At 55.5% G+C, this 15,659-nt stretch overlaps 1 protein-coding gene across 2 annotated transcripts in view; it reads right to left on the bottom strand.

Moving 5' to 3' along the window:
- The window catches only part of PDGFRB (platelet derived growth factor receptor beta), a 39,223-nt gene extending 34,168 nt beyond the window's left edge, over positions 1–5,055 (bottom strand). For both annotated transcript variants that reach the window (XM_064162072.1, XM_064162073.1), the window contains exons 1-2: positions 4,988–5,055; positions 4,657–4,814 (exon numbers count right to left, since the gene is read on the bottom strand). The gene's annotated coding sequence lies outside the window, so the exon portion shown is untranslated. The remainder of the gene's footprint in view (positions 1–4,656; positions 4,815–4,987) is intronic.
- Positions 5,056–15,659: the final 10,604 nt, after the last annotated feature.

Genomic DNA, 15,659 nt, shown 5'->3' with positions numbered 1-15,659 from the left:
CGGGGAGCAGCAAACATCTTTAACCGGAGCAGGTTGCTCAGAGCCCTGTCCAACCTCACCCTGGGCAACCTCTCTGGGGAACCTAGGCCAGTGTAAAACATTTCTTCCTTCTAGCCAGTCTTAATCTCCCTCTTTTAGTTTAAAACCCTCACCCTTTGTCCTGTCCCAACAGGCTCTTTCCCTATCTTTCTTAAAGGTGCCTGTCCCTATCTTTCTTAAAGGCCCCTTTAAGTACTGAAAAGTTACCATAAGGTCCCCCTCACCCAGATCCTACAGCCCCAACACTCTCAGCATTTCTTCACAGCAGAGATGTTCAGCCTTCTGATCATTTTTGTGGCCTCTTCTGAATCTGCTCTAACAAATTCATGTCCTTATTGCTGAGGATTCCAGAGCTGGACACTACTCCAGTCCCCTTCCACAGGGGACAGAAGATACCTCCTTCTCTATTTGTCTGCTGGTTTTCCAGCCCAGGATTTGACATCCAGCACAGAGCCTTCATGACATCCCTGAACTCTCCAACTCTGCCCTGCTTCTGCACCCCACAGCCTCCTATAAGCACACATCTGCTCCCACTGATCCCAAGGAAGAGCACAGCATGGGTGTTAGTGGAGACCTGAACAGGTGAGCAGGGTCCCTGAAGGCATACCCTGGAGAGGATGAATCCACCCATGGGTGCAGGGCATATGCCACTCACAATACACCAAGCTGGCAGCAGCCCTTCCGTGGGAGCTTTTATGAGCTCCCCGCACAGGCTCTCCATGCCATTATCCTCTGGCTCTGTGGTTTGGCAGCTGCAGAACAGTACAAACACAGACCAGAGACATGTTACAGCCTGTGTCCCAGGTGTGTGCCCAGGGACAAGGGAAAAGCAGGGTGTGAGAGGCAGTGTGCATCACCGTACAGGCTGGGAGCAGGGGGCACTGGACCTGTGGGATCTCCTTGCTGATCCATCCCAGTACCCTTCTGTGCATCCCTGACACGTGCCCCTGTCCTGGCTTGATCTGCTCCATGTCCTCTGTGGTGCCAGGAAAAGGGCTGAACTTCCAGGAGGAGATGTCCCAGTGGGATTGGAGGAGGGTAGAGGTGTGCTTGGCTTGGGGAACCTAATTAGGCAACCGGACAGAGGAGGAGGGGAAAAAGCCACCCCTAAAACAAGCCTCGTTATGTCCCATTTGCCTGGCGGAGCGGAAGGAGCCTCCTGGAGCCACTCCAGCTGCTCAGGAAACAATACCCAGCCTATACCTCCCCTTGCAACTCCTCTCCAGGGGATTTCTTTCCCTTGGTTAAAGTACAAACAAACAAACTCCACAAAGTGTTCAGCTCCCATCCTCCCTCGCAGGGATGGGATCCGTCCAGCCGGCCCCGAGCGCGCAGTCCCCAGCTCCCTCCAGCTCTGGGCCAAAGGCAGCCCTTGCTGCCAGCACCATCGCCTGTGCTCCCATGGGGCCATAGAATCACAGACTGGGTTGGGAAGGACCTTTAAAGATTCTCTATTCCAACCCCCTGCAGTGAGCAGGGACATTTTCAACTAGACTGGGTTGTGCAGAGCTCCATCCAGGCTCACCTTGAGCCCAGGGATGGGGCATCTCCCCCACGTCTTTGGACAGCCTGTGCCAGTGTTTCACCACCCTCATCATAAAGAACATTTTCTTTCTATTAGTCTATGTTCTCCTCATTTAGTTTTAAACCACCACCCTTTGTCCTGCTCACAACATGGCCAGTCAGCATAGTCTCTTCTTGCACTGCATGGCTCTCACAGCTAGAGAGCATTTCTTAACTTCAGCTTTCCTCTGGTACTCACTGAGACAACTCTGTCTTGTCCTAGTCCTAGAGAAGGGCTTGATGCTCTCCTCTTCCTAGCACTGCTGTCTTGAACACTTTGGAAACCCAGTCACAGGCCTATCAAAAACAAGTCTGAAAGAGACCATGGGGTCATTGAGCTGCTGCAGTACCTACATCTCCCCAGCCAGAGGTTTGCCCATGGGGCTGAAGCCACCCAGCCTCATGTCTTCAAACCTGCAGATGTTTCCCACAGAAGCTAACATTTCTCTTTGCAGTGACCCTTCTTGTGCATGAAGACTCTGTGCTGTTTCCACCCAACTCCCAGCGACCAACAAGCTGTTGTCAAACCCTCTCCCAGTCCTCTGTAGCTTCTTCTGGGCTTATGATCACTCTTTCTGCTCTACTCAAGCCTTTGCACTTCATGTGCTTGCCTGCTGAAGCACTTGCTGGGGAGGACTCTCTGCCTCCACTCTGCCTATTCAGGCTGTCTCCAGCACATCCCACAGGAAGAGCTGTGGCTTTCCCCACAACACGCTGCAAGCTGGTATGTGTCCACTGCAGCCCTCAGATCCTTGCCCACTGTACAAGCTGCCTGGGCTGCTAGCTCCTAAGATCACACTCAGCCTCGTGGCAGCATGCCGTCATGGCTTGCTGTAGCCTGGTTAGTGCCAGCTCCTCCTGGAGCCCTTGGAGCCCTGCTCAGCTCTCATCAGCCCACACATTGGCTGCCCACCCAAGCTTGGTGCCCGCCCACAGTTTGGTGCATCCACTCATCCAGCACTCAGATAGTTAATGTAGAGATTACAGAAGACCAAACTCAAGCCAGAGCCCTGAGGGACCCCACTAGATCCCCCTAGGACTTTAGACAGCAAGCCATGGCCAACTTCTCCCTGGCTACAGCACTACAGCTGCCCGTGCTTGTCTTCAGACTGTGCTCTCTGCTCAGACCACAGGCACCCTTAACCCCCAGCCCTGTGCAGGGATGCAGGAGGTGAGCTGAGGGCAGATTATTCAGGTGACTGTAGTCCTCTCACTTGTTCCTTCAGCGAGGACCTTCTGTGCTGCTGAGCTGGAGAAAGGCCAGAGAGAAAAGCCCTTTGCCAGCTGCAAATGGATCTCTGGGACTGGATGCTTCCCTGAAACATGGACCCTTCTTGCAGCACTGATTGGCTTGGAGCTGTTTCCTGGACCAGGGACACTGCTTGGGGTTGGCAACTGCCACTGGGACCACAGTACACCCCACGCTGGGTGACATCAATGTCAAAAAGTGACTTAGAATCATAGAATCAAACAGGTTGGAAGAGACCTCCAAGCTCATCCAGTCCAGCCTAGCACCAGCCCTGTCCAATCAACCAGACCATGGCACTAAGTGCCTCATCCAGGCTTTGCTTCAACACCTCAAGGGACAGCGACTCCACCACCTCCCTGGGCAGCCCATTCCAATGCCAATCACTCTCTCTGTGAAGACCTTCAAGTCTCGTGTCAGGCTGTGCCCAGGGCAGGCTGCCAACCAGGGTGGCTATCCGGCATATGCCCCCCTGAGCCAGCCTGGCACATATCCACTGCCAGGCAGAGCCGCATCTTTGCTGCTGACTCTGGCTGCCTGAACAAAGTGTGTTGAGAGCATCAGTTGCACAGAGACCTTGTCCTGCAGGGTGTGGAAGGAAAAATGACCCTTCCAGTGACCCCTCAGTGCCCCCTGGGGAACACCGGGGCTCAACATTGCTGATCCCCATCACTGACAGCAGACCTTCTGGAAAGACTTGGGACCATCGAGCCCCCTCAAACAGAGTTTTCAAGCCAAGCCAACTATTTTTAGCTATTTGCCCCCTGCTTTAGGAGAAGCTCCAGGTGCTCTGGGGCAGGGATGGAGCAGAGCAATATCCCTTTTCACCACAAGGCCTGCTTTGAAAATCTCCCTGTTGGCAGGTGAGTGCAGGAGCTGAATGTTCTGAGCCTGCCATGGCCCCAGTATGACCATCAAAGCCTTGCAGGTGATGCAGTCCCCTGTCCCCAGGCTGTCAGGGTTGCCTGAGCCAGCACACCACTTCAGACCAGCACCAGTCTGTCAGAAGTCCTCAGCTGCTGGGCTCTTGGAGTAGCAGAGTGGTTGCCCACATCCATGCCTAGAAGGATTTTACCACTCTCTTTCCTCCAGTCCCCATCATGCCCAGGCACAGGCCTTGATTAGGGCTTACAGATGTCCCTCTTCACCTTATTCTGACCCATGGGGACAGAAGTCCCACCAAGGGACTGAAGGTCCTAGGAGCATCCTGCATTTAGAAACACACCATGGATGTGTTTGCACAGACTAAAGCTGCTGTGATGCTGCTCTGCAGTGGGGCACAGTCATGCTTCTGATATCTTGGTGGGGACTGTGAGAAGTCTCTTCCCCATGCACACCCCAGTCCTCCCACCACTGCCAAGCTGAGAAAGCTGAGGTAACCTCCTGATACAACGAGGAACTGAAAGCTCCCCAAGGAGAAGCAGAGATCCCCTGGGGCATGCTCCTGCTGCAGTGGAGTTCTCTCTCCTGCTCTACAGCCACATCATCCCTCTGGCTCCCCACAGCCACCCCAGCCCGGGAACTGTCAAGAGCTGATGGGGTGGCTTCTCTTGCTGGTGCTGAGAGTTTGGCCACCTTCCACCCAGAATCACCTCCCCGAAGTCTGGTGGGGCGTTTTGGGGTGCCAGTGCCTTGCAGGGGAGCAAAACCCCTTCCAGGGGAGCAAAGCCCGTTCCAGAGCAACAGCGCTGGCTCAGGGGGAGGGTCCTTAGCGTCTGCAGCACCTCCAGAGAGAAGTTTCCTGGCCAGAGAGACGGAGCAGAGCGGGCGGGCAAGCTGGCACCAGGGTGGGCGACGCGAGGTCTTACCTTGGGCAGGGTCCCAGCGGGTGGGTGCCTGTGCCGCACGTCTCACGGACGCTGGCCGCCCTGAAATTCCTTCTTCTCCTCCTCCGCACTCTTTATCTGCTGCCTTGCCGAGGCTCTCTCTGCCCTCCCAGCCTTCCCCAGCTGGCAAGGCTTTTCCACTTAAAGGAGAAAGAGAGAGAAGCAAAGAAATGAAGTGGAGGGGAGGAGGGGGGGGGGAAGTCAAATCAAATCAAAAGGAGAGGCAAGGCTGTGCCAGGGCTGGGCTGCAGCCAAGCCCTCTTTTTGCTTCCCTAGTGCGTCTCAGCGGGGCCCTACGCAGCCCCCAGCCCACCTGGGAGGGGGTCCGGCCAAGCTGGACCCCAGCGTGGAGCAAAGCCCCGGCCGAGGGATGTGCAGGCTGTGTGTGCACCCTGTATAAATAAAAGCGACCTCGGGAGGAGGAGAAGGAGCGAGGCTGCCTCGCCAATGAGCTGCGGAGTCCCTCCGACTTCCTCCCTCCACCCTCTGCGGGGTCCCTCTGCAGAGCAAAACTTGGGATTAAAGCCCAGCAGAGGAGTGCGATGGGGGGGGTGAGGGGGTGTGGAAATTGGGAAAAGGAGGAGAAGCCGAAGTGGCAGCAGGGAGAGGGGGCTGGGGGTGTCACCCCAGGCTGCCGATGACGGGGAGCGGTGAGGGCCCCACTAACGGGAAACAAAAGGAGCCCTGACCAGCCCGGTTCTCGCCTCCTTAAACCGGAGGGCAGGAGCTGCTTTCTCCCTGTGTCTGCTTTTAATTCTGGCCTTTCCCCCTGTTTTCTTTTTCTTTCCTATTTTCTTCTTTCCCCTCAGACCCCCTCCCCCCCCCCCCCCCCCCCCTCCCGTTTTTCTCTCTTTTTTTTTTTTCTTTCTCTCTCTTTTTTTTTCCCCCTTCCCTTTCTCAGGATATGAGGGGATGTTTAGAAAATCCTCTGCCCACGCCAGCAGCTGACTCATGTTTTCATTAAAGAAGGCCTGTGCTGAACCAGCTCGGCGTATTCCCCACGGATGCCTTGCTGGGCTGAGCCGTGCCGGCGCTGAGCCTCCCCCCGCGCTGACCCCCAGCCGGCCACCGCCGCTCAGGGACTGCCAATGCGCCCTCCCTGTCCTCCGGCTCTTTGGAAAGGGGGATAAAAGGTCTTGTGTGACTGGGATGCTGCAGCAGAGAGTGGGTTTGAGTGGGGGCTCGGGGCTGCTGTGGCTGCTAAGGGGCAGAGAGGCAGTAGGAGTTTCCACCGTGGCTGTGCCATCGAGTGAGAGCTACAAGGGTGGTTAAGGATCTTGGACTTCTGTGAAGGAAGACTGAGAGAACTGGGACTGATTAGCCTGGAGAAGAGAAGGCTGAGAAGGGATCTTATTCATGTCTACAGATATCTGAGGAGTGGGTATGAAGAGGAAGGGGACAGGCTCTTTTCAATGGCACCCAGTGATAGGACAAAGGGATAATGGCTACAACACAGGAAGCTCCATCTTGACATGAGGAGAAAACTCTTTACCGTGAGGGTGATGGAACACTGGCACAGGCTGCCCAGAGAGGTTGTGGAGTCTCCTTCTCTAGAGACTTTCAAAGCCAGCCTGGATGTGTTCCTGTGTGGCCTGCCCTAGGCGATCCTGCTTTGGCAGCAGGGCTGCACCCGATGATCTCTGGAGCTCCTTTCCAACCCCTAATATTCTGTGACTCTGTGATTCTTTCTCTGAGTGGATGGAAACCAGCTAATGAACCTGCTTTAATTCCTCCCCACACCTTAATGAGTTGAAATAAATTATCTGAGAATCTCTCAATGGGCAAAATGTTATCCTTTGTCCAAAAATGGTTTGTTGGGTTTGTTTTCTGCAACATGTTTCAGCACTACAGCAATGTTCAGAGAAGCTCTTTTGGTCAAAACAATCTTGGACCCACCACCAATTCACAGAATCATAGAATCAACCAGGTTGGAAGAGAGCTCCAAGCTCACCCAGTCCAACCTAGCACCCAGCCCTGGCCAATCAACCAGACCATGGCACTAAGTGCCCCATCCAGGCTTTTCTTCAACACCTCCGGGGACACTGACTCCACCACCTCCCTGAGCAGCCCATTCCAATGCCAATCACTCTCTCTGACAACAACTTCCTCCTAACATCCAGCCTAGACCTCCCCTGGCACAACTTGAGACTGTGTCCCCTTGTTCTGTTGCTGGGTGCCTGGCAGAAGAGCCCAACGCCACCTGGCTACAGCCTCCCTTCAGGTAGTTGTAGACAGCAATGAGCTCTGCCCTGAGCCTCCTCTTCTTCAGGCTGCACACCCCCAGCTCCCTGAGCCTCTCCTCACAGGGCTGTGCTCCAGGCCCCTCACCAGCCTTGCTGCCCTTCTCTGGACACCTTCCAGTACCTCAACATCTCTTGAATTGAGGGGCCCAGAACTGGACACACTACTGGGCTGTTGCCACCACTTTCCTCTTGGAGATGTGCTTTTGCCTGATCCATGTAAGAAAGACTGAAAATTTACTGTCTGTCCTGAAAAAGAGCATCCACTGCAACAATACCTTTCTGTCTTTCTTCTTCCTCCTTTCCAAGAACAAAAAAATCCTTCCCTGCAAAGACACCACCACTGAAATCTGTGTCCCTGGCTTGTTTGCAAGGCAGACTCATGTCCTCCTGCCTCGCTAACAAATGCCTGCACAATGAGCACAGCTGATGACTCCCTGGCTGGATGGGCCCAAGAGATTGTCACTTAGCACCCTTTATCTCAGTGGGTTTTTCATTTGCACTGGTGAAAACCCAAAGGGGAAGAGCTTTATTCTGTGCAGCCACAGAGGGTGAGGGGAGCTGGGCTGCAGCACACCCAATTGTAGAGTTATGGGATCATTAAATTGTTTTGGTTGGAAAAGACCTCAAAGGTCACCAGGTCTAACAACCAACCCAACACCACCATGGCCACTAAAGCATGTCCCAGAGTGCCATGTTTGCAGGTTTTGGGAGCACCACCAGGGATGGTGACCCCACCACTTCCCTGGGCAGCCTGTCCCTATAGCTGATCACTCTTTCAGTCACGAAATGCTTCCAGCATCTAATCTGTTTGTCACAGACAATGAGATAGCCTTTGCATGTGGCTTATTGTGGAAGGATTTCTTGCTAACAGGACATGAATTGATAAGCAATGAGCAACCACACTGCAAAGTGTCCTTCTCGGAGGCAGGAAACCAGGCGGTGGATGGCACCATTGTAGCCAGGTGGGGGGTGGCCTCTTCTCCCAGGCAACCAGCAATAGAACAAGGGGACACAGTCTCAAGTTGTGCCAGGGGAGGTATAGGCTGGATGTTAGGAGGAAGTTGTCAGCAGAGAGAGTGATTGGCATTGGAATGGGCTGCCCAGGGAGGTGGTGGAGTCACTGTCCCTTGAGGTGTTGAAGAAAAGCCTGGATGAGGCACTTAGTGCCATGGTCTGGTTGACTGGCTAGGGCTGGGTGCTAGGTTGGCCTGGATGATCCTGGAGGTCTCTTCCAACCTGGTTGATTCTATGATTCTATGTGGGCAGAGTCAGCCAGCCGCAGGGGGCTGACTCTGCAGGTGTTGACGTGAGCTGGCCTATCTGTACCACACACATAACCTTGAGCCAATCTGTCCTTTCCACATGTGCCAATCTCAAACTCAGTTAGTTGTGCACACCTCTTCCAAGTAGCATATAAGCTGCTGTACTGCCTCAATGAAGCGCACTGCTCGTAGCTAACTCAGACTGAGTCGTCTCAGCAGTACCCCGATCCTGCCTCCACAACTTATGTGCTGCTTCTGTGCCTGGCAGGGATTGGCAGCCAGGCAGGTACAGCTGTGAGCAGGGCAGGAGAGAAGTGGATCTGACCAAGCCCGGGCAGAAGAGGAAAAGAAGGATGCTGGAGAGGTGACCACCAGGAGCTAGAGGAGCTCTTACACTGGACTGCATAGGGGCTGAAGCAATAATGGCTGGGAGAGACCCTGCTGCTACCCTGTGCTGTGCTGGCTGGATTCCCTGACTCCAGATGTGGTGATGGTCACATGCTGGGGGGCTTCAGCAGCCCCCCCAGAGCTGAGATGGTCTGTCATGCAGAAGAGGAGCCTCTGAGCGTGAGAGCAGCACATGTTGGGAGCAGGTGGCAGAGGGGACGTGCTGCACACATGGCTTTTCCCAAGGGGTAAAGACATGTCTGACAGGTCTCTGCACAGGGACATTTGGGATGCTGGGAATAACTCCGTGGAGCTATTTCCTGGCAGTATCCCCACTCCAAGGACAGCATCAACACAGCAGGAGAGGAAGGAACTCACGAGTACAATCCTACTAGGCCCTTCGCACCAGGGACAGGCTACCCGGGATGAGCAGGGTGTGGAAAGGCTGGGATAGACCACACTTGGGGGCAGAGCATCCTGATCCCCATGTGGAATATATTTTCCTCTGCCTCCTGCAAATGGGTGGCTCATTGGCCACCCCTGGGTTGGGAGCAGGGACAACCTGGGCAAACAAAACCCTCTCCTAGGATAATCACAAACTGATGGGGGCTGGAAGTGACCTCTGAAGGTCATCTAGTCCCATCCCTTCCTAGAGCAGGATCACCTAGAGTAAATAGCCCAGGAACACCTCCAGGTGGGTTTTGAATGCCTCCCTCCGGACACAGACTCTACAACCTCTCTGGGCAGCCTATTCCAGTGCTCTGCCACCTTCAAAGCAGAGACTTTTTTCCTCTTCTGTTTATGTGGAACCTCCTGTGTACCACCTGCCAAAGCCAGGGTTCATTGAAAACCCTCTCCTAAGAGAATCACAGAGTGATAGAGATTGGAAGCAACCTCTGAAGACCATCTAGCCCAACCCCTTCCTAGAGCAGGATCACCTAGAGTAAATAGCCCAGGAACACCTCCAGGTGGGTTTTGAATGCCTCCCTCCAGACACAGACTCTATAACTGCTCTGGGCAGCCTATTCCAGTGCTCTGCCACCTTCAAAGCAAAGACTTTTTTCCTCTTCTGTTTACGTGGAACCTCCTGTGTCCATCTGCCGAGGCCAGGGTTCATTGTTTTGGGATGCCAGAAGAGCCCTGGAGAGCCCACAGCATCCCAGCAAGCACACGATGGCCCACGATGCTTGTCCTCGGGGAGCATCCAGGGCCAAGCACTTTGTTTAGGAACAGCACATCGGGGTTAGGGCAGCTCATGGGAAAGGGCAGCCTGAAGGAAGCAGCAAAGCCAGCGGGAGTCGCCTGTGCGGGCGCGTGGGCGGAGTGGAGCAGCTCAGTGACTTCTGCCTCCTTGCCCCCTTCATCACTCACCTCTATTTTCAGTGCCTGCACCCCCGTTTGTGGTGCTTGCAGGACTTAGTGGGTCCCCTGGGCCTGGGACAGCTGTGGTGTGGGCTGCCAGAGCTGCTCTCAGCTGAGATTTCCAGCTTCCATAAACAGTTAGGCGCTAGAGGAGGCTTGGGGTCGTGTGGTGCACTGCTGCTGATATAGGGACACTCCAGGGTATTTGGACTGCTTCGGCATCACCTGCATCAAAGCATCTCTCTGACCTCCTGCCCCATCCCAGGCAGAGCTGGGACCACAGCTAAATAATCCATTTCCATCCTCTGATGCGGAGAATACACCAGAGCCAGACAACCCAACAGGATGCAGGGAATGGCCGTGCTGGAGTCAGTGACAGGTCCCTCATGCCAGCAGGTGAGAGGCACGTAAGGAAAATGAAGCAGCTGATGGCCTTTCCCACTTCACTGAAGGTTTAGTGAGGCCCAGACCAGCTCCTGGGTTTGGTTTCTTCAAACCTCTATCAACTTTAAGTTAACTCAGGAGTTCTAGCGTTGCTGTGGTGTGGTGTTGAGTGGCAGACCACAGGAGAGGAGCATTGGGTACCGTGCAGCATGGTTCCGTATCTGGGCAACACATCCAGCATAGCAACTGCCAGCATTTGCTCATGCCTGGATCCAGCTCTTGGGCTCTGTGGGATAGCTGCACAGAGGCTTCACCAAGTTCTTCTCTGGCCTGGAACAGGCTGCCTGGGTGGGGTTGTGGAGTCTCCCTCTCTGAAGATAGCCAAGATCCTCATGGATGTGATCCAGTATGATCTGCTAGAGGTGATCCTGCTCTGTCAGGGAGGGGTGGACTGGATGAACTTTTGAAGTCCCCTCCAGCCCCTAACATTCTGTGATCCCGTGAGGAATCACTAACCTCTGCATGGTGGCAGTGGGTGAGAGCAGAGAGGAAAGGGAGGCAGAAGGTGTTCCAAAGTCACCACATGGCCAAGCACAACACGCTGGGGAGCATCCCAGGCTGGAAGGTATCCTGCAGAACTGTGAATGCTGGCCACGGACACCGCAGGGTGACAACGATGTCAGGAGGTAGCACTGAGCACCATGCCAAGCTATGTCCTCACAGGTGCTGGCTCATCCTCTGCATCCCGCGGGTTTGAGTGCTTGGAGGAGGCACTAACCAGAGGCAGAGGATGCTAGCCCACTGCCTTTCCTCCTGTTCGGGGCCATCTCACCCCCGTCCCGCATCCCACGCACTCTTCCCAACCCCACGCAAAGCGCTGGTATTAGACGCGCTCCGCGGAGCCCCTGGAGGCAGCGGCAGGCTCCTGGGTGCATACTAATAGCGCTGCCGGCCGCTCGCCCCGGCCTTTCCCACACATCTGCAGTCACTTAACGTGGGAACTGTTAACCCTCTGCTTACGCAGTGCCTGAGACGCCGTGAAGGGGCAAAGCGTGGCCAGGACACTCCCCGTCAGGCCCTGACCACCTTGGGGACCCTGTGTCTCCTGTCGCGGGTCGGATGAGTGAGCAGTGCCCTGCACCCACCAGCTGGGCAGCCAGCTCTGTGCCAGCGCAGAGGGCATCCCACCACCAGCCCAGCGAGAGCAAGGGAACCACATCCGCTGGGAAGAGATGCTGGATGTCAGCGTGAGTCCCTGTCCCCAGTGCCGTCTTGAGGATGGTCCCAAGATCTGTGGCATTTGCATTTTGCCAGGAAAGCTGATTCCCTGAGGGAAGGGAGTGGGGCTGTCCAGAACGGCTGGCAGCACACCGACCCGGGCTAGCCTGTTCCAGCACCCATCTCTCTGGGTCCCACTCTGCTGAGGGACACAAGTGCCAACAGAGATGTGACACAAATCTGGGAAAAGCCAAAGAACAGGCAGGATTCTGCAGCAGGGCTGATGGGGCAGGAGCTGGGGCTTGTCCTCTGCAAGAGAGCTGCATTAATATCTCTGTTGCCAGAGAGGAGGGGATGCTCCCAGGGAATGCCATGAGTTGGCTGCTTTGCTCAAACCCTCCCTTGCTCTTTGGGATGCTCTTCCAAATGTGTATGGTAGGAATGATGTATAGGGAACATGCATTGCTGTCCCTTTCCTCCTGCTGCAGGAGTGTGGCAGGAAAAGCTGAGGAACAGGAGGAAGGTGCTGGCTGGGCTGGAGCATGCATGGAACCATGCAGTTCTGGGTTGTGCTGGTCTGCAGCCACAGGTTTGGTCTGGGAGTAGCATCAGGGGCTGAGAGAATTGGGAAGCCATATGCCCAGTGAGCTGCCAAAGAGGTGGTGGGACAGGAGACTCTGGGAGGAAAGGGGAGTGAGGAGAGGCTCCTACTGCACCCTCTGTGGGAATCTCCCTGTCCTGCTGCAGTCACGGTGAAAGTTCAGAGTAAGCTGAAGGTTTGGTTTCCCTGGGTGGGTGCTTCCTCCATGGGAGATAGGAGGTGGTGGAGTGGTCTCTCCTGCGAGCCTGCTCCCTCTGTGATAGCTGCTCACAGCCTGGCCCTGGAGACCTCCCGGCCCTTCGTTCTCCAGCCCTCAGGCTTCCAGGAGATGGCATCACTTGATCACGGATAGCAGCATGAAGTCCAGAGGCACCCTGGACGCTCTCCCTCTCCACTGAATCCACCTGGTTTCCACCAGGAATCTCAGGTCTGGAAAGCTAACAGGAGCTCCCCAGGCTGGGTTTGGTGCTGAGCGTCTCTGGAGTAGATGGAGAAAGTACTGCCACCCCCTTTCATCTAGATGGGGACCTCTTCGGGGCTGTGGCAGCCCCATATCTGCTAATGCATGAGACCTTGTGGTGTGGATAGCATCCTGGATCACCAAGAGCTCCCAGCAGTCCCTGGCTAGCAGCTGGGATGTTCTTCAGGGAGCCTACGGAGGAGAACCCTTGCAGGGCTCCTCCTCTCTTTGCTCCTCCTCAGCATAAACTTTGCAGACCATAATCCCCACCAGCAACACACAGGCCAAAGAAAGTAGAAAGAGGCAAGTTATTGCCAGAGGATCTTTATGACACAATTGTCATCCCATGCCCACTTCACCCTGTGCCAAGGGAGATTGTGGCAAAGCTGCTTGCAGGCACCTGGCAATGCTGCTGCTTGCTGAGCCCTTCACCTGCTGAGGGGAGGATGCAGGTGTGGGATGCCCTTCCTGGACTCCTGAACCCCCTGTCCTTAGCAGCTGCCTGAGCCTTTGGCCTCACTTCCATGGGATGGGAAAAGGGAAAGGGGAGTCCAGGTCACCTGTCCCTGGCTGTGGGAAACAGCCAGCAGCAGGAGTAACCCCAACATCACCCAGCCCTGAAGCACAACTGCCCCTGGGGAGGGGCACAGCAGCCGCCTGTGTTCCTCTGTGCCTCCCACCATCTGCTCAGGAGATGTTTTCTTGCTCTGGCTTTTTTTTTAACCCACTCCCTGAGCCAGCCTCTCTCTGCTGCTGAGAGGAGGAAGCTGAGGAAGAAGGCCTTGGCTCTCTTGCACAAACAAAGCCATGGCTGTGCTGAGACCTTGGGAGAAGCCCGGGATAGACGGGGTTACTCAGCGCATCAATTATCTGTGCCGCGTCACCAGTGAGGATTATCACCAGCTGGGACGGTTGTGACAGTCACCTTTGTCACCAGGGAGGGAGCCAGGCCACGGCTGGGACTGGGGACCCTGGGGGAGCACGGCCAGGATGCTGCCAATTGCTCCCCTCTGCCAACTCTCAAGAGGCAAAGCCTGGGCAATGCCAGCTCTGGGGATGATTTCCCACTGCTGGGGTTTTACTCTGCTCCTTTCTTGCAAACCAGGCCCCTTATCTCTTACCCTTTCTCCCTCTGATCTCATCCTGGCTCCCACCTCCTTGCAGGGAGTGGGTATGGCACGGGGGCATCCGTGTAATGTTTTCACCCAGTTTCAGCTGTAACTGAGGCTGGAACAATAGGACAAGGAGTCCAGGACTGATGCAGAGCTGTTATGGGTCCAGTGCTCCAGGGTTGCCCCACCATGGTTTCAGTGCAGGGTAGAAACAGCAGCAGGCTGCTCTGCTGAGGCTGGGAGGGCTGGGAGGTGGCTCCACAGAGCTCTCACAAAGTCCACTCTGAGCAAACAGATGACAGCAGAGCTGCAAGGGGCTCAGGGGCACACTGGTCCCTCCACGAACATGGGGGGCTCAGGAGGAAGGGTTGGCACAGGAGTGAGCAGGAAGCAGTGGTGTCTGGGTGCCAGTCCCAACCCTTCTGCTAAGGCTGGGGACATCTGCCACCAGCTGCATCATGGCCACGCATCAAATGCACTGAGCTCCTCAGGTCAGAGGGGCTCTGATGGGTTTGTTATCACTTTCCTTTTAGCTCCACAAAACTAGGAGGCAATCCCACACTGGAAACACTTCCCAGGTTCATCTATGCAATGAGAAAACTCTGGTGGTCTCTGGTTCTATCCCTTTCTTTCCATTTCATTCTGAACCTCTTTTTCCTCTATCTTTCTTTTCTTTTGGTTTCTGTTTCTTACAGCCAAATTCCAGGCTGTTTCTCTCCCGGGAGGGTGAGGACTGATCAGTCCTTGTCCCGCTCACATTTCCAGCCTGGGAAGGGGCTGGAGAGGGGAAAAAGGCAGAGGTGGCCTTGGGGTGGTGACGTAAAGCAGCCTCCTGGAGCCTCTACAGGGCCGTGCTCTGGTCTGGGTTGGGAAAGGCAGCCTGCAAATGATGGCCGTGACTACGTGGTGGTGACCAGTGCAGCCGGAGTGACACTGGCAGGGAGGGGCACATGAAAGGGAGGAGGCTTCTGGCTGCAGCCGAAGGGGGTTTCTCGGGGGTTCTGGGCAGTCTGGCACAATGCTGGTCCTCAGTCTCTCCTTCTGTGAGGAGCAGAGGTGTGTCTAGCCTGATGGGTGGCAATCTCTGCTGGGGGCTGTTTCTGGCCAGTGGCCACCTCCCAGCTTGCCAGCAGGCATGGCTTCATGAGGGTCCTGGGTTTGGATGGTTTTTCCTATCAGAAGATCTGGAGTGGTTCACTTCTTTAAAAGGGAAAACAGGCAAGAAACTGCTGCTGCTGCTGCTGCAGGGTCCTGAGCCTCTCAAAGCCACGTTGGAGCCCAGTGACTCCCCGATGGGTCCATAGTGGACCATTGGGTCCCCCTGAACAGAACAGTCTGTCTGTCTGTCCTGCTCTCTGAGGCCAGTTTCAGCTTTGCTGTCAGGGTTGGAGGGCTGTTTGCCCCCAGATGGAGAAGTGCAGGACCCAGAGCCTTCCTACCAGCCCTCTTCTTCCAAATGAGGGAGATGCTGGCAACAGGCACAGCAAAGAAACACCCTAGAGGAAGGGTTTGGTGTCCCCAGTGTGGGGACAGAGCTGATGTCAGGCATAGCTTTTCCCTGCCTACAGCCACGCTTTAACACGAGGGCTCTGCCCACCCTGCTCCTGCGTTGGGGATGGTCTCAGGGTCGGGGTGAGCTCCTCACGGGTGACACTCGATGGCCAAAACTGCCTGCTGCAACGAGACCACGGCTGATGGCACGGGCACAGCTGTGGGGTGGTGACAGCAGAGAAGAGACGGGGTCCTCAGTGAGCCCCGAGGTCACCCACTGCCACAGCCCCCCTGCAGCTGGGGTGGGAGGTTTGAACTCGCCCCCCACACCCGCCAAGGTTCCTGCACTTTGAAATGCAAACCTGCCTTTCAATGCAAATGCTGCCGAGAGGTTGGGCCCAATAAAAGCCTGTGGGCAGGGAGGTGCCTGGCCCCAGGACACAGCTCCCCAAGGCGCCCAGGTGA

Source organism: Pogoniulus pusillus, chromosome 22, assembly GCF_015220805.1.
Source record: "Pogoniulus pusillus isolate bPogPus1 chromosome 22, bPogPus1.pri, whole genome shotgun sequence".
NCBI classification, from domain to species: Eukaryota; Metazoa; Chordata; class Aves; order Piciformes; family Lybiidae; genus Pogoniulus; species Pogoniulus pusillus.
The sequence above is the reverse complement of the archived record's forward strand: the minus strand, read 5'-3'. Positions and strand labels throughout refer to the sequence as shown.